This window comes from Dromiciops gliroides, chromosome 1 (genome assembly GCF_019393635.1).
Source record: "Dromiciops gliroides isolate mDroGli1 chromosome 1, mDroGli1.pri, whole genome shotgun sequence".
NCBI classification, from domain to species: Eukaryota; Metazoa; Chordata; class Mammalia; order Microbiotheria; family Microbiotheriidae; genus Dromiciops; species Dromiciops gliroides.
Window position 1 is genome coordinate 228,789,986 of NC_057861.1, and position 25,189 is coordinate 228,815,174.

General features: G+C 36.3%; 1 long non-coding RNA gene across 1 annotated transcript in view; it reads right to left on the reverse strand.

Annotated features, from left to right (window-relative positions):
* LOC122735001 overlaps positions 1-25,189 on the reverse strand; it is a 119,435-nt gene that overhangs the window by 50,044 nt on the left and 44,202 nt on the right. The gene's annotated exons all lie outside the window — the stretch shown is intronic.

Genomic DNA, 25,189 nt, shown 5'->3' on the forward strand with positions numbered 1-25,189 from the left:
TGAGGCCAGATTTGAACTCAGGTTTTCCTGGATCCAGGGCTGGTGCTTTATCCACTGCACCACCTAGCTGGCCCCCACTGCAGCACCTAGCTACCCCAAGAACCATTTTCTTTTTTTAAAAAAAGTAGAGTTGAAAGGAACTCCAGAGATTTAGACTAGCTCTCTTGCAGATGTCAGTCAATAAACATTAAGTGCCTACTATGTATCAGGGAAACTACCAATTAATGACTTACCCAAGGTAACACAAATGGAAAGAAACTTCTTATTTAGTTCAACTGGAAATATTGAGAAATAATATTTCTCTGGTCTAAAAGTTTTTTCCAGATTGTTTTATGTTTGATTAGATAGAAAAGGTAAAGAATAAAGGCTAAAGTCCCAGGAAATTGATCAAAGATGATCAAACTTAACTCATCTCTAGATAAGATAAAATAATTGACTATAATTGCTTCTGTGACTCAAAGGGCAGAGTTCTCTTTATCATTCAAAGATTAAAATACTGATTATAGGAAAGAAGCCCTTTTTGTTGTTGAGGGCAGTGGTCAAGGAAGGAATTAAATAATGACTTCTGTATGTTATGTTCTTTTCCTTGTTCAAGATTGCTATAAATGATACTGCAAATTATCTGGGGCAGAGGTCATGAAGAGACTATGCCAGTTTGGCCATCTCTCTCTAAATTAGAAATCAATATAGAATTATAAAAAAATAAAATTGATTCTGGCAGACTTTTGTTTAAAACTGCTGCAGAGTTCAGTATTTATAGTTTTTTCTTTGATAGAAATTAAATAGGAGCATAACTAATTGACTCACTGGAACGTTGGCTTAACTGTCTCCAAATTGAGGTGCAAAATTACTTTAAAATACTCTCCCCCCCCCATTTGCTAATGACTTTCCTATACATAAATATCAGAGGGTTAATTGAAGGGAGTCTTTACTTTCGTTTCCTGCTTGGCAATGCCAATAAGTAGTTGGCTTCCTTGTAGGTACTTGGGTTTTATGATTTAGAAAGAGGGTGTTTTTAAAAAATTTTTTTAAGGAACCAATCCAATGAATGCCTGTCCTTATGCACATCATCTCATCTTTTCCTCCCTTTCAACTGTTCTTTTTGACTTTTCTCCCATTACTTCTTTGATGTCTTGTTGCAACAACCTTCTCAATAGTTTCTACAGCTGTGTTCTCCTTTGATCAAACCGTATTCTGTGCACCCTTAGTTGTCTCCACTTTGCCTTTGGCTTCATGTTAAATCACTCTTGGATAAATAGAAATCTGCATCTTCCCCAATCCTTCCAAACCCATACCCCATCCTCTGTTTACTATTAATGCAGGGATTACACTAACATTTAGCTCTTGAAATGGTGGTAAAGATCATAATGATCCAGAGGCAGGGTGGCTCCTGGAATAGTATTATGGTAGGATGAAGTCAGGCAAGCAGAACTGCTATTGAAGAAACAAAGCCTATACAAGGGTGGATTTAGGAGCAAAAGAAGTGAACCTAAACTGACTAATTTGTTGGGCAGGAAAAAGGGTCTTGGTAATGGTAGCACATTTCCCAGTACCCACTGAGCAACAATGGTGAATTTATCAACAGTCTTGATCTCATGAAATATGACCTAGAATGTGGAGGAAGGAGGGCAGGAGGAGCACTGATTTACTTTCCAACACCATGGAGAGAAACAGGGAGATGCCTTAATTGCTCACATTGGAAGAACCCCTCTGACCCTTCATATTCTCCTCTGGTCACTGGTTCCTTCCAGACTTTCCATTTTAAGGAGAAAGCCCAGGATAAGCAAGTCTATGCCACTTCAGGCTTCACTCCTAACTCACTGGACTTTTCTCTACCATGCCCCAAGTACCTTCATCACAACCCACTCCCAGCTTCTTTTTATTTGTTGCTTTTCTCTATTAGGATATAAACTCCTTGAAGTCAGGGACCATCTGCTTGTATTTGAAGTCCTCAACCCTAACCCTAAATTCATTTCTAATTGTAACCTTAATAAAGGCTTCTGAAGTTGACATTAGCTATGCGCAAATTATATAGTCATTTATATAGTTGCTTTGGTTTGCTGGATATAAACCTTGTTGCCTTTGAGAAATAATCCATAAGGTTATTTTCATAGGACTTATACTGTGAGTACAGATGTTCAAACTTACTATTACAATGTGGATGGGGCTTACATTAATTTAAGCCTCAAAATGTAATCATCAAATATGTGTGAATTATTGTTCAGTCATTTCAGTCTTTTCTGACTCTACCCCATTAGGGGTTTTCTTGGCAAAGATACTGGAGTGGTTTGACATTACCTTTTTCAGTTCATTTTAAACATGAGGGACTGAGGCAAACAGGGTTCAGTGACTTGCCCAGAGTCACACAAGTAGTCTCTGAGGCCAGATTTGAACTTGGGAAGATGAGTTTTCCTGATTCCAGGCCCAACACCCTTTCCACTGTGCCACTTGGCTGTTCCAAAGAATTAATGGATAGCAAATGGTTCTAGGAATTGGGGAAATTGCTTAACTAGGTCTCTGTCCTTCTCTGCAAAATGGGGGTACTACAGATCTCTAATGTTCCTTCCAGCTCTACAACAGTTTAAGTTAAGACACTAGGAGGTGGGGCAGCTAGGTGGCGCAGTGGATAGAGCAACGGCCCTGGAGTCAGGAGGACCTGAGTTCAAATCCGGCCTCAGACACTTAATACTTACTAGCTGTGTGACCCTGGGCAAGTCACTTAACCCTAATTGCCTCACTAAAAAAAAAAACAACAACACTAGGAGGTAATATGAAGACGTGTGAGGCACAGTTCCTGCCTTTTAAGATCTTGGGATGTATTTGGGTAGATAAGACATTAAAATGCAGTTAAGAATAGAACACATGAACAGAATGTAGAATTCACGCTCAAGTGAACTGTACAGATAACCAGATCAATGAAGGGAGAGAACGTTTTATATAGTAGGGGAATAATTTAGTAGGAGCTGTAAGATTTGACTTGGGGTTAGATAAATGGATAAGATTTAGACAGAGATAGGACAGGAATGCCAGGATTCAGGTACAGCATCAGTCAAAGTATGAGTTTTGGAGATATCATAGCAAAAAACTTGTTGGCTAGACTGATTAGTCCATTTAGTTAGTTTTACAGGAAAAACATCCCATGGAGTTTGTGTGAAAAGTAACTGCTGTCGGGGGCAGCTAGGTGGCACAGTGGATAGAGCACTGGCCCTGGAGTCAGGAGTACCTGAGTTCAAATCCAGCCTCAGACACTTAACACTCACTAGCTGTGTGACCCTGGGTAAGTCACTTAACCCCAATTGCCTCACTAAAAAAAAAAAAAAAATTAATGTGAAAAGTAACTGCTGCCAAATAATGTATCCTGTATATAGCTTGTTTATACATAATTTATTTTGTTTCCATTAGACTGTGAGCTCCTTGAGAACAGGGACAGTCTTTGTGCCTTTCTTTGTATCTTTAGCTCTTAGCACAGGGCCTGGCACGTAATAGGTGCTTGAATGGCATGATCAAAGTGTGGTATTAAGGTTGGTTGAATGATAGGGCACAGGAGCCATTGTAAGAAAGGTGAGTGATAGAGAGCAGTTATGTAGCTGTTTTACTAATAATGGCTTGAGCAAGGATAGTGGCAGTGGGGCTTGAGTGGCTTAAATGGATGTAGGAGATATTCCAAAAGAAAATTACAGAAGATTTGGTGACTGGAAGGCAAAAGATAGTGAGGAGTTAAATATGACAGGTTTTGAACTTAGAAGATTGAAATTTTGTTTGGAAGAGGGAGAAAAGAGATGAGTATTTCATTTTTAGACATTGATAGAGGTGATGGAGAAAGATCTAAGTGTTTGAAAATACAGGATGAATATGCATCAAATGGTAAATCATCTAAATTTTAAAAGGAGTAGTTAAGTAAGTTACAGAAGGGAATAGACAGTAAACTATATTGGCAAGTGATCTCAACTTTCTCCTCTCAGAACTAGTTATATCTAACCAAAAAATAAACAAGAAAGAAGTGAAGGAGGTAAATAGAATTTTATAAAAGTTAGATATGATAGACCTCTGAAGAAAACTGAATGGGAATAGAAAAGAATATACTATTTTTCTCAGTGGTATACAGCACCTACACACACACACACACACACATACAAAATTGACCATGTATTGGGGCATAAAAACCCTTTATAATCAAATGCAGAAAAGTAGCAATATTAAATGTATCCTTTTCAGGTCATAATTCAATAAAATTATATTCAATAATGGGAAGTGGAAACATAGATAAAAAGTTAATTGGAAATTAAATAATCTGATCCTAAATATAAATGGGTCAAAGAACACTTCATAGAAATAGCAATAATTTCATTAAATAGAAGAAAAAAATGAGACAACATACCAAAATTTATGGAATACAGCCAAAGCAGTACTTAGGGGAAAATCTCCATTGGGGGTGCAGGGGTGGGGTGGGGTGAGACCCGGGCAAGATGGATTCACAACCAAATCATATCAAATATTTCAAAAACAATTAATCCAAATAGATATAAACTATTTGGAAAAATAGACAAAGGAGTCCTACCAAATTCCTTTTGTGACACATATATGATGCTGATAACCTAAATCAAGAAAGGCCAAAACTCAGAAATGAAACTATAGACCAATTTCCCCAATGAATATTGATGCAAAATTATTAAATTAAAAAAAACTAGAAAGAAGATTTCAGCAATATATAACAAAGGTCTTCCACCAGGTGGGATTTATACCAAGACCATAATACTTATAACAAAACCTAAAGAAATCATTATTATTTAAATGGATACAGAAAAAAGCTTTTGACAAAATACAACACCCTTCATCTTAAAAAAACACTAGAGAGCATAGGAATAAATGGTGCTTTCCTTAAAATGATAAAATACTATCTATTTAAAAGTATCAGCAAGCATTATCTGTTATGGAGGTAAGCTAGAAGACTTCCCAGTAACATTAGGAGTAAAGCAAGGATGTTCATTATCACCACTACTTTTTAACATTGTACTAGAAATGCTAGCTATAACAATAAGAAAAAAAAGAAATTGGAGAAATTAGAATTAAGTAACAAGGAAACAAAAATCCTTACTCTTTGCAGATGATATGATGGTACACTTAGAGAATCAACTAAAAAAACTAGTTGAAATAATTATGACCTTTAGCAAAGTTGCAGGATATAAAATAAATCCACATGAATCATCAACATTATTATGTATTACCAACAAGGTCCAGCATCAAGAAATAGAGAAATACCATTTTAAATAACTGTAGATAACAGGAGTTTACCTGTTAAGACAAACCCAGGAGTTAAATAAATATTATTACAAAACACTTTTCACACAAATAAAATCAAATCTAAACAATTGGAGAAATATAAATTGCTCATGGGTAGCCTGAGCTAATATGATAAAATTCTACCTAAATTCATCTACTTATTTAGTACCGTGCTAACCAAGTTACCAAAAATATTCTATGGAGCTAGAAAAAAAATCATAGCAAAATTCATCTGGAAGAACAAAAGATAAAAAATATGAAGGGAATCAATGAAAAAATGTGAAGGAAGGTGGCCTACCTGTACCAGATCTCAAACTGTATTATACAGTGGTAATCATCAAAACAACCTGGTACTAGTTAAGACTTAGAGTGGTGGATCAGTGGAATAGATTAGTACACAATACACTGTTATAGATGACCATAGTAATTTAATGTTTGATAAGCCCAATGATCTAAGCTTTTAAAACAAACACTATTTGATAAAAATTGCTTGGGAAACTGGAAAGTAATATGGCAGAAATGACGTATAGACCAACATACCAAGATATTGTCAAAATGGGCATATGATTTAGACATAAAGGGTGCTGCCATAAGCAAATTAGGGGAGTATGGAATATTTTACCTGTCAGACCTATGGATAAGGGAAAACTTTAGGACTGAACAAGAGACAGAGAACATTATGAAATGTAAAATGGATAATTTTGATTATATTAAATTAAAAATTTTTGCACAAACAAAACCAATACAACCAAAATTAGAAGGAAGGCAGAAAACTGGGAGTTTTTTTCATAGCAAGAATCTATGTTAAGGGCCTCATTTCTAAATCCATAAAGAACTGAACCAAATTTATAAAAATACACATCACATTCCCCAGTTGATAAATGATCAAACAATATAAAGTTTTCAGACAAAGAAATCAAATCTATTTATAGTCATATGGGAAAATGCCCTTAATTATTATTGATTACATAAATAAAAATTAAAACAACTCTGAGGTACCACCTCACATCTATCAGTTTGGATAATATGACAAAAATGGAAAATGATAAATGTTGGATTAGATGTGGGAAAACTGGGACACTAATGGACTATTGGTAGTGTTGTAAATACCATGGTTGATCTAACCATTCTGGAGAGCAATTTGAAACTATGCCCAAAGGGCTATAAAACTGTGCATACCCTTTAATCCAGCAATACCACTACTAGGTCTATATCCCAAAGAGATACAATAAGGGGAGGGGGGAGGACCTATTTGTAAAACACTATTATAACAACGCATTTTTTACTGCCTAAGAATTGAACATTCAGGGGATGCCCATCAATTAGGGAATAGCTGAACAAGTTGTGGTATATGATAGTAATGGAATATTATTGTACTATAAGACAAGTAGAATGATTTCAGAAAAACTTGGACCTACATAAACTGATACAGAGTGAAGTGAGAAAAACCAGGAGAATAGTATACACAGTAACAACAATATTGAATGATGAAGAATTGTAAATGACAACTATTTTCAGCAATACAATAATCTAAGACAATTCCAAAGGACCCATGATGAAAAATGTGATCTGCCTCCAGAGAAAGAACTGATGGTGTCTGAATACAGATGGAAGCATACTATTTTTCACTTTCTTTTCTCCTTCCTTCCTTCCTTCCTTCCTTCCTTCCTTCCTTCCTTCCTTCCTTCCTTCCTTCCTTCCTTCCTTCCTTCCTTCCTTCCTTCCTTCCTTCCTTCCTTCCTTCCTTCCTTCCTTCCTTCCTTCTTCCCTTCCTCCCTTCCTCCCTTCCTCCCTTCCTCCCTTCCTTCTTTCCTTACCTGTTTTCTTTCACAAAATGACCAGTATGGAAATTTATTTCACATGCTTGCATATGCATAATTTATATCAGATTGATTACCATCTCAGGGTGAGGGGAGGGTAGTGACAGAAGGATAGAATTTAGAACTCAAAACTTAAAAATAAACAAATATTGAAAATTGTTTTTATATGTAATTAAAAGCAATTTTTTTTAAAAAAAGAGGGAAGATAGGAGGATAACATGAGAGAGGCAATAGTCACAGGCAAAATAAAATCTAGACCCTGAAGGGAGAAATTAAATGAGAAAAAAAAAAGAAAAGGAAAGAACTAGAATATAAGGAGGCCACCCATCAACAGGAGAATGGTTGGGGGGCAGGGAATGGTGGCAGATTAATATAATGGAATATTATTGCACCATAAGAAATCATAAAAGAGATGATTTTATAGAATCTTGAATAACATTAAATGACACAGGATGAAATAAGAAGAAACAGGAGAACAATTTATGGGAGGAAAACAACATTGTATGGAAAAATAACTTTAAAAGATAGAACTTTGTTCAATGCAATGACCAATCATATATGTAAAAGAAATATGATGAAGTATTTTACTTTCCTAATAGAGCAGTAAAGCATTCATGGTACAGAGATATACATTTTTGAACATGGTCATTTTACTCAACTAAGTTTATTTGTGTAAGGCTGGGGTGGGTTGAGTAAATAAAATGTAATGTAAGTGATAAGAAGTCCTAAGACTTTAGTGAGATGAAAACAAGTTTCAATCATAGACATTAGTTTCAATCCTCTAATTAATTAATTAATTAATTGGCTTAAGACCAACTGGAAAATGTCCTTGTAACTGGGGTGATATTACATAGGGATAATGTTTAAAAACAGGCTGAGAAATGTTGTCCTCCCTAGGTGTCTTTTATAGAATACCATATTAGTAAAGAACTAGTTACTCCATAGATTAGATCTAGTATATTGTTCCGGTAAAACACCTGAAAGGTTTTACTTTTGGGCAGTAAGAGATGTATACTGAGGTATCCTTCTTTCCTCCACATCATTTTGGCCAGAGGAGGAAGGACCTGGTGAGCTTCAAAGGGTCGAGAGGATTTTGGACTTCCATCTCCACACTGATATCCTAGTAGTTACTCTGGGTCAGCTAACAGCTGTGTCACTATTGGAAGCCAGGTATATAGAAGAGGAACCCTGCTCATCATTAGGCATGGGAGTGGGAACTTCAGTTCATGTTATATTTTTTACAGGGGTATTTTCTTTTTCTTTTAAAATTAGAATTGGGAGGAAATGGGGGTAGCACTAGTAATGCCCCCCCCCCAAATAAAGATAATTGAATTTTTTTTAATGGACAGCAGAAAATCCAGAAGGAAAAAGAGATAAGTAGGGCAGTAATTAAAGTAATATGTTCAATTATTATATACATAAAAAAGAAAGCAGTATGAAATGGAGATTCACAGTTTATATATATATATATGTGTGTGTGTGTGTGTGTGTATGTATGTATTCCTCTTTTTGTGTTTTGCTATGCATATGGAACTATACTTTTTTGGTGTTTAAGTTCAAAATAAAAAACTAAAAATTTTGAAAGAGCTCACTAGAGGGGCAGCTAGGTGGCACGGTGGATAAAACACTGGCCCTGGATTCAGGAGGATCTCACTTCAAATTTGGCCTCAGACACTTGACACCTACTAGCTGTGTGACCCAGGGCAAGTCACTTAACCCTCATCACCCAGCCAAAAGAAAGAAAGAAAGAAAGAAAGAAAGAAAGAAAGAAAGAAAGAAAGAAAGAAAGAAAGAAAGAAAGAAAGAAAGAAAGAAAGAAAGAAAGGAAGGAAGGAAGAAAGAAAAAGACAAAAAAGGTCACTAGAGTTGATATGATATTCTTATCTAAAGGAAAGTAATGGTGACCCTTTTCTTGATAATATGCATGTAAGCCCAGGTTGAAGAGCCCTTTCCAGATTACAAATACTATTACTGTATCTTTAAGAAGGAACAGAAGGGGAAAGTGGCTTTTTATCTGTAACTTGGATATTATTGACTTTCATGGCTAGAGAGATACTGTGTGAGGCACAGAGATAAAGGAATAACAGAATATCTCCTGAGAAGACTGAGTTAGTGACCATATGTGAGGAAGACTGAAAAGGCATTTTATGAGGAAGCTGTTTAACTTGAGAATGTATGCTACAGAGTTTTTGAGATACTTTGTTGTCTTGAGGGAGCTGAATTGTGGATTGTATTTGCAGGATTGAACTGGATTTAGCACTTAAAGGGGGTGGCGACTTCAGATACACTGTTGAAATAGTTAAATATTTTAAAATTGTTTTTATAGTGCTAATACTATTGTGATGTTTATTGAAGTTTATGAGACTGGGGGAGGGGAGAAAAGAGATATAGAAGAGAGAACACTTATGGAAAATGTTTCTCTGGTTTATTTTATAAACTAGCATGAGATACCAGAGCTAATTGATTAAGATATTGGCATACATATTAATGTATAACAAAATAGTGAAACATATACCTTGAGTCCTTTAGAACCTGTGATAAGAGTTATTAAGTTAATGAGACAACAAATGAGGGTCACATCTGGAGACCTACAACATACAGTAAATAGACTTTTTCACGGGTTATCAGAGCCAAATAATTCATTGCCAAGTGACCATCATATTGGTGATGAGCCTCTCTGTACTTGTTCAGGTTAATCCTTAGAAAGTTGACAGTTTCTAAGAACCATACATGAAGTCTTTCCTACATGGTAGACTTTGTAGAATTTGTGCTCCAGAGTCAGAGCCTTTGAGAAACCAGGGTCAATTCCATGCTATGATGATGCATTAGAGGAAGCACTTCATGGAAAATCACCGACAAGACAATGGAGAGGCATATGGAGGTCATGAACAGACTGCCTTACATTATAAACAGGCAATTATTCAGGAGAATCAGTGTCAAGGATGTCATCAAAGAAATGTATGATGGCAAGAAAAAAACCCACTGATCAGTCATGTGGTAAGAGTAAATGATTAACTGCAAGACAGCTGCAATATCTACACAATTGTTATTTCAATAACATGAAGGGAAGTCCCTCAGCTCATTGGAAAGACTCCCTTTGATTAATTTGTAGGTGGATGAGGACAAAATCTCAGAGGATGAGAAGCTATGGTTAGGTTGGAATTTGTATCATTGGAGTGAATACCCACCTTTGGAGATGAGTGAGTTTTTGGAGTTGTAGCACGTGTAAAATGCATTCTATTATTGAGACTTCCTGTAGATATTTGAGGTGACAGTTGTACATGGATTGGCTTGTAATTTGAAATAAATTGGCAAAAATGAAACTGGTTAAGTGAGAGTGACAATAGTATTCATAATTGGAAAAATGATGAATTTAGCACAAATGTGTGTGTGATACATTTATGGCAATTTTACAGGACTCACATTTTAACTTTATTATTACAATAGTTGATTTTTTTTTTTTTTTGGTGGGGGCAATGAGATTTGTGACTTGTCCAAGGTCACACAGCTAGTAAGTGTCAAATATCTGAGGTCAGATTTGAACTCGGGTCCTCCTGAATCCAGGGCCAGTGCTTTATCTACTGTGCCACCTAGCTGCCCCCTAACTTTATTATTACAAACGATTATAGAGGATTAGTCAGTCAGTCAACAAACATTTATTAAGCACCTATTATGTGTCAGGCATAGTGCTAAGCTCTGGACATTCAAAGAAACATGAAAGTCCCTGCCTTTGAGGATCTCAGAATGTTAATAAATTGCATTATAATTTTATCTTTGCAAGCTCCCTGAGGGCAGGGCTTGTTTTATTATTGTCTTTATGGCCTTAATACCTAGTAAAATTCTTAGCACAATAAATGTTGATTGATGATGTATTGCTGACTAAATATATGATTTTTTTTGTATGCTATATCCTTAATGAGGAATCCATCCCCACCGATGCCATTGTGATTGTGGGGCATTATGATCTTATGATCTGCTTTATAATGGTCCTCTCTATGTTCCCCACCTTCAGGAAGAATAATGACCAAGAAATCAGTCAGCTAATCAGTCAAACATTCAGTGCCTACCATGTGCCAGACACTGTGGTGAGTGATGGGATGGAAGAAGAATAACTGATGTTTATACGGTACTTTAAAGTTTGCCAAGTGATTTTACAGAACTTATTACCCTTGAGTCTTGTGGCAACATTGCAAAGAAGGTAAAAGGTGCTACTTTTTACTCCCAATTTATAGATAATAAAACTGAGGCTTAAGAGATTTCAAAAGACATGGAGGCAAGTCTTTCTGACTCCAAGTTCAGGCCTCATTCCACTTGGCCTTGCTATCTAAATAGGGACTTCATGCATACATTTTAATCCAAATGAACAATTATTAAGTTCATTTTATGTGCAACATATTGTGTAAAGGGCTGTGATAGAAATAAAAAATTGAAACAGTCCCTGTTCTCAAGGAGAAAGAAGAGTATCAACTTGTACAAGGGTCCTGTCAACTCTATCTCATAAGTAGTCAAATGAATCTTCAATGTAGAAGCTACACTCTGGAAGTACGTTGGGAAAATTTGAAAGTGATATTAAAATTTTTAGGCCATTTATTAGAGAAGAGTTTGAAAATTGTCAATAAATGACTCCTATTTGCTGCAAATCCTTGCTGATATACTGAAGAATACATGAACATTTAAAAGTGAAGTGGTTGTGAGCTCCTTGAGAACAGGGAATTTCTTTTGCCTTTCTTTGTATCCCTAGCATTTAGGACAGTTCTTGGGATGTAGTATGCACTTAATAAATGTTCATTCACTGATTGCCTGGTTTTGAGTTTAGATGTGTTTAATTGTAAAGAAATAATAAGTGTAATTAAGGGTAATTACCCAAAGATTTGTCAAATCTGATAAGTTAGTTTTTGTCATTTGTCAATTAGCATATTAATAGTATTCATTTTGAAATACAAAAAGAAATGATATTTAAGCTGACAATTATACATGGATTGGCTTGTAATGTGAAATAAATTGGAAATAATGAAACTGGCTAAGTGGGAGTGATGATAGTATTCATTAATTGGAAAAATGATGAATTTAGCACAAATGATCAGTTTCTGTTTATCAGAATTTTAAAAATAAAACCTCTTAGTGCTGCTTGATGACTCTCATTTCTCACTTTTGAGAACATGCTTCAAAGTTATACATTTGGAGACAGCCTGGCATGATGGCTAAACAGCCAGCCTCAGTCAGGAATACTTGAGTTCAAGTCCCATCTCTTTTATAAACTGGCTATATCACCCATGGTTGGTTACTTAACCTCTCAGTTCCTAAGGCCTTAATTTAGAAAGGCCAGGGCCATCAACTGCCTCCTTGTCTTTGTCTTGACTTGTCTTACCACTGAACTTTGATGACTCTGGAAGAAAGAATGAAGCTGATGACTTTTGGGGGCTCTGCATCACTTAAATCCAATTCACCCACAAGTCAAGACATCACCTTCCTGTTGTCATTGGTCCTTTTCAAGAATGAAGGTCAAATAACAAGAATATAAGTTTATATTTCCAATTACTGAATTTTTCCAATGAACAAATCACTCTCATTTAACCAGTCTCATTGCCAATTTATTTCAAATTATAAGCCAATCCATGTACAGCTGTCACCTCAAATATAATTTTTTGTATTTCAAAATTCTTATTGATAAATGACAAACACTAATTTATCAGCTTCGATAAGTCTTTGGATTAGTACCCTTAATTATAAGGCTAAATATTGAAGAGCAGGTACCGATCTGAATTGGGAGTTTCCTATAGCAGTGAAATAACAGGTCCAATAAAAGGTCTTTTTTCATTTTTCATTTTGATTATGTATTGAGCATTTTGTTTATTTTCCACTTGATGATTACTTTTGAAATCCTCCATAAATTTCTTTGATCTAAGTTTTGTCAAATCATGTGAAAAAGTCTCTTATACCCTGCTCCTAGTCAAGCTTCAAAGAGCTGGGCTAATCTGTACTCCTGTTATCTTGATTTGGTTCCAATCAGACCTCAAGAGTAGTTATTATAAATTACCTTTGGACTTTGAAGGAGACCTCTGGAGAAGAGCTCCCAGGGTCTAAGCTTGGCTTTGTGTTGTTTAATACAGAGATAGTATGCTTATTAAATCTGCAGACTACATAAGTCTTGGAAGTTTGGAGAACATGTTAGGTGGAAGAGTAAGGATCCAAAATTATTCTGGCAAGCTGGCATGTTGTATGAGTCTAACAAGATGAAATCTAACAGGAACAAGTGTGAAGTCTTATATTTGAGTTCAATAACAACTTCACAAGCAAAATATGTGGGAGGCATGACCAGGCAATAGTTGATTTGATATTTTTTTTTTGGCAGCACAATGAGGGTTAAATGACTTGCCTAGGATCACACAGCTAGTAAGTGTCAAATGTCTGAGGCTGGATTTGAACTCAGGTCCTCCTGAATCCAGGGCCAGTGCTCTATCCACTGTGCCACCTAGCTGCCCCCAGAAATAGTTCATTTGAAAAAAAGATCTGAGGCAACAAATAGGCATTGTCAAGCCAAACTAATTCCAACATTGGCCATGTCCAGAAATATGTCTTATTCTTCAAATTGAGTCCATTATTCTTGGTCAAGAGGTGGTTGGGTGAAATTTCACTCCATCCCAGTTAACTGGATATTTGTGAGTGCCAAACATGGCCCAGGTGATAAAAACAAATGAGACTGACCACATTCAATTGTAGGTCACCTGCAACTTGACTCTTTATATATTTAATCTTATCAGCCCAAGTTCTAGGGTAATACGAGGTGTACTTGGATATGTTCCATATTAAATAATACAATTGTAACCTTCTAGATGTTTCCCCCATCCCATTCATTAAATATTATTTATTTAATAACCCAGAGAGACCTCACTCAGACTTCCAGATCTTTGAGTCCACTATTTGTTTTGTGCCTTTCTTTGTATCCCTAGTACTTAGCATACTGCCTGACACATAGTACATGCTGAATAAATGCTAGCTGATTGAGTGAATCTTCAAAATAAGCTGCTCATATAGCTTTATATATTAAGTTTCTTAAACTCCTATGAAAATTGAAATTATTGAATATATACAATTTATTAACAAAGGAAATAAGTCATAACATAAAAAAAATCATTTACAATTTCTGAGGTGCTATGAAAAAGATCAAGGCAGTAAGGTTAACTCACTATAACAGCAGATGACTTCACCTGTAAAAATAGTTCTCAAGAGGCAGCTAGGTGGCACAGTGGGTAAAGCACTGGCCTTGGATTCAGGAGGACCTGAGTTCAAATCCAGCCTCAGACACTTGACACTTACTAGCTGTGTGACCTTGGGCAAGTCACTTAACCCTCATTGCCCCACAAAAAGTATCCTTCACTGATCAGCTGAATCCTAACTTCTCCACATTCCACCTTTTTAGGGATAGTTCTAGTGAATAATGTTTGTTGTTAACTGAGTGAGGTAAGAAGAGCAATTGAACTGGGGGCAGGGGAGGGGTGTACAAGTAAGCAGCTAGCAATGTATTATGGTTTTTTCCCCTCATTTGTTTCTTTTTCTCATGTTAGAGTTTGTCCAACAAGCACATAAAAGCAGTAAGGAGCAGAGTTCATGGTCAGGAGAAGAGAAAAAAGTGGGAAGTAATTAACAGTCCTTTTGAAGCCATTCCCTCTTCTTTAGGGTATGTATAGGTCTAAAGTTGGGACAGTCTAATGATCTCTACTTTTCCTGCCCTCCTTTGTCTTTGATGATATGGGCATGAAACAGAGAATAGGGAAGTAAGTGTTCAAGAAGCATGGGGGAAAGAAGTAATGCAATAAATAGCAACATTATAAAACCAAACAGCTTTGAAAGACTTAACAACTCTGAACATCTCAATGACTATAACCTAATTTCATAGGACTGATGATGAAGCATGCTCTCCACCTCCTGAGAGATAAAGGACTGAGTGCTGAATGAGATGTAGTTTTGGATATGGACAACGTATCCATTTATTTTGATTAACTGTTTATATTTTTATATAGATTGGTTTTCTTGGATTTCATGGGGGATGGGTGGGGATTTTTAATGGAAAAATGCAAATAAATGTAAGTAATGCACAGTTTTTCATTAAAAACATTTTTTATAAGAAGAAAATAGCTGTGCTTGTGACATAAATTAAAGCCCAAACCCTTCAGCATTCTATATGCACAAGACAACAGATAGATCACAGCATTGTAAGACTTCCTCAGGGACACATAAAATACAGGGGAAAACATAGACACGCAATGAAAGCTACCTAGAGAAAACAGATTTCCCCCTGGAGCTGCATTTCTTTCACTATAGAGAAGGCTCATCTGGCTCACTTTGTTACCCTTCTAGGACAAATAGCTTTGTAACAGTTATGGAAAGAAATAGCTAAACAAATATCAGGGCAAAATCCTACCTCTTCTTGATTTTATCTGCTGTTTGTAGGAGTTCTCTAAGTGCTATAGAGGCTGGTACTGTCCTCTGGGTTTTAATGCCTGATACTCTAACAGTTCAGCTGGCCTGGTTTCCTTAATGTCATCACCTTATTCTCAAAATCATATACTTAATAGAAAAAGATAAATACACTGTGTTAAGAATGACATATTTTAGGATTTGATATTTGATCCTGGGGACAATAAGGTGATACTAGAGTTTATTGAGTAGGACAGTGACCTAGTTAGTCAAAAGTGTACTTTAGTTACATCCCTCTGGTAGCTTAATGGGAGGATGGTGGTACCCTCAATAGGAAGTATGCATATGGAAATCCTTTCTAGTTTCACCTTTTTCAATAAGTCTTCACAGAACTCCCCACTTGCAAATTACCTCTTCCTTAGATTTTAATTTTTAAACATAATAAACATTTTATTTAAAGTTTTGAGTTTCAAATTCTATCCCTCTTTTCTTCCCTCCTCTCCCCTCTCCCTGAGGTGGTAAGCAATCAGATATAGGTTATACATATTCAATTATGTAAAACATTACTACATTAGTCCTATTGTATAAGAAAACACAAATAAAAGAAAAAATGAAAGAAAGAAGATGAAAAATAGCATGCTTCAGTCTGCATTCAATCAACATCAGTTCTTTCTTTGGAGGTGGATAGTATGCTTCATTATTAGTCCTTTGGGATTGTCTTGGCCCACAGTATTGCTGCAAATAGTTAAATCATTCACAGTTCATCATACAATACTGCTGTCACTGTGCACAACGTTCTCCTGGTTCTGCTCTCTTCACTATATATCAGTTCATATAAGTCTTTCCAGATCTTTCTGAAATCATCCTGCTTATCATTTCTTATAACACAATTATATTCCATTACAATCACATACCACAGCTTGTTTAGCCATTCACCAGTTGATAAGTATTTCTTTGATTTCCAATTCTTAGCCACCACAAAAAGAGGTGCTATAAATATTTTTGTACGAATAAGTCTTTTCCTATTTTGGGGGATGTTTTTGGGATATATTCCTTAGATTTTCTTGTTCAGTATTTCTTTAATCTTGATTGGAATCATATAGACCTTTTATGGTTTTTAAAATAGCAGCACTTTACTTATTTATTTTAGTAAAGAACTGGACATGAAGTAGATTCTACTGACTTGGAATTGCTAAACAAATTGTGGCACATGAATGAAATGGAATATTACTGTGTTGTAAGAAATGATGAATGCAATGAAAACTAAAAGAACATAAAAATACTTATGTTAACTGATGGAGAGTGAAGTGAGCAAAGCCAAGAAATCAATACACCCAAAGATTACAACTTTGTAATGGAAAGAACAACAAACATAAAATAATAAAACAAAATACTGCAAATTACAAAGAATAAACAGGGCCTATTATATCATTAGCACCTTTAAAGAAGTCTGGTTTTCACCTTTCTTACCCAGCACTAATCACTGTTTCTTGAACATAATAGGAGTGCAGCAAATGATTGTTGACTGACTATCCCCCCTCAAAAAGATATGGGAAGAGGGGCAGCTAGGTGGCGAAGTGGATAGAGCACCAGCCCTGGAGTCAGGAGTACCTGAGTTCAAATCTGGCCTCAGACACTTAACACTTACTAGCTGTGTGACCCTGGGCAAGCCACTTAACCCCAATTGCCTCACTAAAAACAAAATTAAAAGATATGGGAAGAGCCAGTCACATTTACTACTTTGCCAACGTGAAAGTTCTATAGTTCTGAAACGCTGAATATATTTTCATAATTTTTCTAATGTATTTTGCTCTTTTCTACCATCCTCCACTTTTTCTTTATTTTCCCTTAAAATATTATATGGGATAACTCCTTAGGAGGCTTTTTATGTTTCTTAGGACCTGCTATGCTGTGCTTTATCTTGATACCTTTGCACCTAATTAGGGTTACCTTGCACAAGATAAATGCCTATCAATTGTTGATTAAAGGGAGGAAAGGGAGTAAAAGAGTTAGAGGGGGAAAAAAGTATCTGAACAGAATTGTTTTGTTCAGAGGATGCTGGGTGGAAACAAAAGTATTTGAATAACACTGAAAAAAGAATTAGGTATTTTAGACCATCTGGAATATTGACATAAATGTTGTTACTCTGAAAAGGAGATTTTTGACCAATGAATAAATGAACTCTTGGGGGAACTGAATCACATCAAGATTAACATTCTTGTTATAAATGAAAATAGAAGGCAAAAGGAAGTTGCCACTAAATCACTTCTAGACTTACCCTTGAAGAGTTAGACAAATGAATTAGGTGATAGTGCAATGTAAGGGATAATAGTGAGTAAATGTATAATCAGAAAAATGATAATAGTTGGTGATTCCTTGCTTGGGGTATGAATTCAGCTGTGAACTGGATAATGACTAGAAAGAGGTCTATGATCTTCCTGGGGCAGGTATCCAAGGCATAATGGAGAAGTTATTGAAATAGTTGACAATTACCTACTTTTGGTGATTCACATGCATACAAATGGCATCATTTAAAGAAACTCTCAAAAATATTGCCAATGACTGCAGATTTTTAGGCAATAAACTGATGACCACAGAGACATGTCGTGATTTCCTCTTTGTTGGCCACCGAAGGTAAGGGATCCAGAAGAGAAAGGTTTATTCGGGAAATGAAGAGCTGGCTAAAAAACCCCAATATCTGAGAATGAAACTTGGATTTTTAGGCCGTAGTTTAAAATATGAGAGATGAAAGATTCCAGGCCAGAGATGGGAAAACAATCAATAAAGCTTTGAAAAATGTTTTCACAGGGTTTCTGGTAAATGTAATCAAGAGAGCTTTAAGCTAAAAAGGAATGGGGAGAGGGAGAAAAGCGTCTATATCTCCCTCCAAGTTAGATACCATAGAGAGTGGCAACAAGGTAATAAGAACAATAGAAACATCTGAACATTCGTAGGAATAACAAATGCATGAGAAGAGTCAAGAGTAAAATCAAACATCTCTTCAGAAATGTTCAAAATTCAGGCAACCAGAGGAATTAGAAGTGCTAATGCAAGCAGGCACTTGGAATCACTGAGACTTGTTGAGTGATATTCATGAGTTAATTATGGGTTAACTAGGGAAGCTAGGTGGTGCAGTAGATAGAACACTGGCCCTGGAGTCAGGAGGATGTGAGTTCAAATCTAGCCTCAGACACTTGACACTTAACTATATGTTCAGCTAGGTGGTACATTGGATAAAGGACTGGCCCTGACCTGAGTTCAAGTCTCAGACACATACTAGCTGTGTGACCCTTGGACAAGTCTCTTAACCCCAACTGCCTCAAACACCCAGGGCCATCTCTAGTTGTCCTGATGTATACTTTGCACAGCACTCCCTCACTTAAATACAATTCACTCAAAATCATGACATCACCTCCCTATTTCATGATCTTCTTCAAGAATGAAGGACATTTTACAAATAACAACAATATTGAATGGATTAGCTCTACCTTGTTTAAAAGAAACAGTATAGGAAAAAGGGGGAGAGAGGTATGGTAGATTATTATTGAATGTATACTATGATAAAATCCAGGTTCAGAGGTGGGAATCAAGATGGAGAATTTTTGGGAGAGGGTCAATGGAGGGAGAAAGAGAAATGATTTTGTTGTTGAAGTATAGACCACCTGAACAAAAAAAGGAACTAGATGAGGAATTTGGGAAATAGATCAGAAGCCTGGCACAGAGGCATTACATAGGAGTGATAGAGGGCTTCAATTATCCAGATATCTTCTGGAACTCTACCACAAATTCTTTCAATCAAAAATACAGGGGGCAGTCAGGTGGTGCAGTGGATAAAGCACTGACCCTGGATTCAGGAGGACCTGAATTCAAATCCGGCCTCAGACACTTAATAGCTGTGTGACCATGGGCAAGTCACTTAACCCTCATTGCCTCACAAAAATACAGAGCAGCTAATAACTTATTAATTTGCCTTATTAATAATTTCATCCTTGAAAAGGAGGAGAATCTATTCTGCACCTGATTCTCGATATGTAGGAGAAATTTGGTATTCATGTGGAAATGATCAGATTTTTTGTGACATAGTAGGAGTGATCATTCTCTCCTGTAGTTAATGATAGAGGAGAGTAAATACAGGAATAGCCTGACATGCATTCGAGGTTCCGGATAATGGATTTCAAAGAGTTCACAAAACAACAACAAACAATAAGAAACAAACAAAACAACAACAACCAAAAATTGGGTAATATAGACAAAATTGCTATAGAAGTCATCTTTGAGGAGATGCTGAAGAATTAAATTCTGAAGACCAAAAGGTGAAAAATTACATTTAAGAAGAAAAATGCTATCTGAAGACAACAATGTGGATACAGAGGGAACTTCTCCCCAACTTAGATTTTAAAAAGAAATGTACAGGGGGCAGCTAGGTGGCAAAGTGGATAAAACACCAGCCTTGGATTCAGGAGTACCTGAGTTCAAATCCGGACTCAGACACTTGATACTTACTAGCTGTGTGACCCTGGGCAAGTCACTTAACCCCCATTGCCCCACAAAAAAAGAGAGAAAGAGAGAAAAAAAGAAAAAAGAAAGAGATGTACAGAATATGTAATAATGATATCTACTAGGGAAATAGTGACAGGAGCATAAAGCTCAGAGTGAGCAGAGGATGAAAAGGAAAATTAAGGGCAACACAAAGGTGTTTTTTTAAAAACATGACTATATTGGAAGAAAAAGGAGGGTCAAAGGAAAAATGGGACCTTTTTAGGGGGAGCTTGGTGTGATGAAAACTGACAGCTGAAAGAAGACAAAGTACTTAATACTTATTTTGATTTTGTTTTTTGTCTGACAAGGAAGATGATATTTGCCCTTATCATGGCAGAACAAAGAAGACAAAAAGGCAGCTAGAACCCAAGGTAAGTAAGAAGATAGTAAAAGAACAGCTAATTGTGCTTGATGAATTAAAATCACCTGCCCTGGATCACCTATATCCTCAGATACAAGAAGAACTGGTAAATGTAATTTTTGAGCTACTGTTAATGCTTAGATGATCTTGGAAAATGGGAGGGACATCTCAAGTTTGGAAAAGGAAAAATATTCTTGTTTAAAACAAAACAAAACAAAAACAAAACTGAAGAGAACAGAGCCTGCAAACTATAGATCAGGAGGTTTTGCTTTCAATATTAGGCAGGGAGAATTAAAGAAATAATAGGCAAACATCCAGAAAAGGAAGTCATGTTTGTAAAGATCCAGTGTAGCTTCATTGAAATCAGGCCTTCTGGGAGAACCTTTGGAACAACTTAGATGAGAATCATACAGGATAGGCAGTTATGGAATGATTGTGATCTATGGTAAAGGAGGGAATATCCATATCTATGAGATCAAAGAACTTTTAAAATATAAAAAATTATCCTGGAGCTTATTATATTCAATTTAATACTTCATTATGATTCCTTCTTATATTTCCTCTCTTGTTTTACACTTAACATTCTTTTTTTTTTTGGTAGGGCAATGAGGGTTAAGTGACTTGCCCAGGGTCACACAGCTAGTAAGTGTCAAGTGTGTAAGGTCAAATTTGAACTCAGGTCCTCTTGAGTCCAGGGCCAGTGCTTTATCCACTGTGCCACCTAGCTGCCCCCATGATTAACATTCTTAACTTTCCAACAAGATTTAAGTTACTCCGTGGGAGGGATGGTATGATAAATACTTCTATATCTCACCTACAGCATTGGGAATAGTGTTGAACCCAGAGTAAATCCTCAGCCAACAATTCCTGATTTCAATTATAATTTAAATTTCAGGGTAGTTATTCATTTTGGTGTGGGTATATCCTTCATTGATTTTGTAATCACACACGTTTGCTGCTATATGTAGAAGTCTTTTGATGTTCTTCTCTTTACTGCATCATCTTTCTAAATGCTAGTTAAATGTCTGGTTGTTATTTACTCTTCTTCTTACCTTCTTCCCCTTTTGACTGTTTTTCTTCTTCATTGTTATTATTCTTATGTAGTCAAAGACACTCAGTTAACTTATTGTAGATACTACAAAATTTACTTATATTTGCTATTGATGACTTTTCATAACTCACCCCTACTCTGATTCACTCAGCTCTCAAGATTTATAAAGTCATCAATAACTCATGGAAATAAATAATTTATTTGAAATGTGCTCATTAGTTGGCCTTTTTTTGTACTTTTCTCTTGTCTTCTTTAATTACCCTGGTCATTTTGGAATTGCGCCAACTACAAAGGATAGGCAATGTATTTTTCATAACTTTTGATGAGATTTTCCCTTTTCTTTTCTTTTAAATAGCTCTTTAAAGGGGAGAAACAGAAATGTGCTTTTTATTGGCCTACTCTTTTCTAGTTTTGGAGATCACTGAAGTTTTTTGACTTTTAGTTTAAACCTCCAATATGTGTTGTCTTCCCCTATTAGAATACCAACTTTTTTGAGAGTAGTCACTACCTTGCTTTTCAATTTATATCTACAATGCTTTGCACATACTTAAGCATTTGCTAAGTTCCATTCATTCATTCATTCCAGCTATGTTGCTATTCTGACAGTGGTCTCTGATAATGAGACAACATGATAAAGGATTACCTACTTTGAAACAAAAGACATGGAAAGAAATTTGTTTTCTTATTGAGATGACCAACACTACAGAGGATAGTAACATGAGGATGAGAAACCAGGGCACTGTGACTGTTGAACATCTTACATGAAAGCTTGATTCTCTTTCTTTCTTGAGACACTCAGAGCTTCTGTGTGCTCCTACATAATTACAATAGACTAGTTGCAAAATCATCAGCAGCTCCATAGTTTCTGCATTCCCCATTAGAAACCATGTAACAACTGTGAGAAAATAATGGGATTTGGCAGTTACTCAAAGGCTCACCTGGAGATTAATCTAAACTGATTGAATTAAGTGAGAGTGATTGACTGCTGATTAGCCTACTTCAGGTTAATTAGATTGTAACCACACCTGGCTAGCCCTTAAGGAGGTATTGTTCTCAGAAGCTAAGGACTTTGAACTCAACTCGAGATCACCTTTAAGTCCAGTGAACCAATGGATTTGGATGATGCCTACCAATTAGCTTGAAGCAGTGTGTAAGGACTGCCTCTGCTCCAGACCTATAAAAAGCTTCCACACTCAGTTTGAGAAGAGTTGATGGTTGAAGCAGGCTTGTGGCAGAAGGCTTGAGGAAGAACTTGACCACACTGGAAATCTAGGCTAGATAGGTCTTTTCTTAACTCCACGAATTCTCTTTTTTCTAATATCTAGTATGCTTTAATAAATGCTTAATACCCAAAGACTGGTGCTAAAGCTTCTAATTTAAGGTGACCACACATTAGATTTTTTAGACATCACAGTTAGATTTTAAACATCACACAAGATTGGTGGAATTGCTTGCAGCCTGTCAAACTCATGTGGCTGTAATAGCTGATTTTCCTTCATCCTCACCAGCTCAGCTGAGAACTATGTCAGCAGAGGGCAATGTTGAAATGCCTTTGGGAGCCTGAATGCTGGTGCCCAGCACAAGTAAGCAAGCTCAAACAAATTCCCAAGTGCTTGCCTAGCACCATACCTACAACCCAATCTATAGAACTGGCTATCCCAGTGGATAACCTGAGAGAAGAATAGAACTTACAGCAGAGAGAGCAGGCCCACACCAGTGGGATAGCTGTAGATGCATTTTCATTGATAACAGTCCTCCCTTCCCTTTCCTCTACCTTTCTGAGTTAGGCAGTTAGCCTGGAGCTATATTTAGCAGAATCACAAATGACTGCCATGGGTGATGATTGACTACCTTTCTCGGATCAATAAGAGAGGATACTATAGGACAAACCCTTTGTGGCTCCATAGCCATGGTCATGTTTTCGAGGGAATTTCTTTGTACAGTGCCTAGAGTCCTTTCCTTAAGTGTCCTTTTGTGTGTGTGTGTCCTTAGATGGACACAAAGGAGACAGATCTTCTGATGTTCCTGAGACTGTGGTAAACCCATTATAATGTTCCTACAAGTCTGTGTCTATTTGGGGATAGCAAAAAGTGCATAGAATTTTGACTTTAACTAGTCAGATTGCCAGGGAAGATAGCTGTTGATGAAAATTAGTGCCAGAAGAAGTTAGGAAGATTCCTATCTTGACTGTCAAGGGAATACATGTGAAGAATTACGAACTTGACTAGGAATGCTGCCACTTAAACTATCATTTTAGAAAAAGAAAAGGCCTTTCAAATATTTTCAATCCAATCTTGATCATCCTCTAAGGAGTGATAACTCTATTCAGTAGTAAACAGGTGGTGGCATTTGGTACAGCAGATGATGGAATAGTTGTTAGAGCGTTGGACATAGAGAAAGGAAAATGGGCTCAAATTTTGTTTTGAATAGTTGCTAGCTATGTGACCCTGGCCAAATCACAACTTCAATTTCCTCATTTGCAAAGTGAGGGGCCTAAGATTGATGGTGTCTAACTTTTCTTCTACATTTAAATTTATAATCCTTTTGAAGAGGTAAATGAAATATGTTGGCAAACTGTTGTCAATGGCATATATGATTGTGTTTGTTAAATTATTTACACTAGGCTAAGATTCAATCATTCAACAAGTATTAAGTGCTTGCTATGTGAGAAGGACTGAGCTAGGCACTGGGAATATAAAGAAAAATTATATAATTCCTATCCATAAAAATGTTCCATAATAACAGGGGAGACAAATGCACAACACACACCCATATATGCATGTATCTATGTGTGTATATGTGTATATATGTATATGCACACATGTACATATAGCAATACATCGGTGATTATGATAAATTTATTTGAAGGACTGTCATCTGGAAGATGGAGTAGAATTATTCTTTATTTCTCAGGGACAGAATTAACACTAATGTGTTAAAGTTCCAGGGAATCATTTATGGAGTCAATACACTTGAAAAGAATGCACTTCCTGACCATTATTATTCTAAAACAATGGAATGGACAATTTCACAAAATTGTAATGATAATAAAGATAGTGATTATGATAATTATCATGCTCTTCACTACACTGCTTTTTTTTTTTTTTTTGGTGAGGCAATTGGGGTTAAGTGACTTGCCCAGGGTCACACAGCTAGTAAGTGTTAAGTGTCTGAGGCCGGATTTGAACTCAGGTACTCCTGACTCCAGGGTCAGTGCTCTATCCACTGTGCCACCTAGCTGCCCCCACTATACTGCTTTTCCTGCTGCTGCTACTATCACCACCACCACCACCACCACCACCACTACTTCTCCTCCTCCTGCTCCTTCTCCTCCTCTTTCTTCCTCCATTCTTTAAGGTTGACAAAATGCTTTCCTTCCAGCAACCACGTGAGACAGATAGTGTCCAAATATACAAAATGGAAAAAATAATATTTATACTGAGACTCAGATAAAACAGTGGGGTTTCTATTACTAGAGGCAGACAAGCAAAGTATGATGAATATTGGCAGAGTCTTAGAATTTAAAAATTCTGGTATTACGGAACTGATGTCCTATATTTAATGGCACTTTAGACCATTTGAATTCTAAGGTGTTTTCCAATTTTATAACAGAATTATTAATAACAATTTGCAAGTGACCATGAAATGACAATTACTTAGCTTCTTCATAGAGATGATCCTGATACTATCTTCATACAATTATAGATTTAAAGTCTAAAG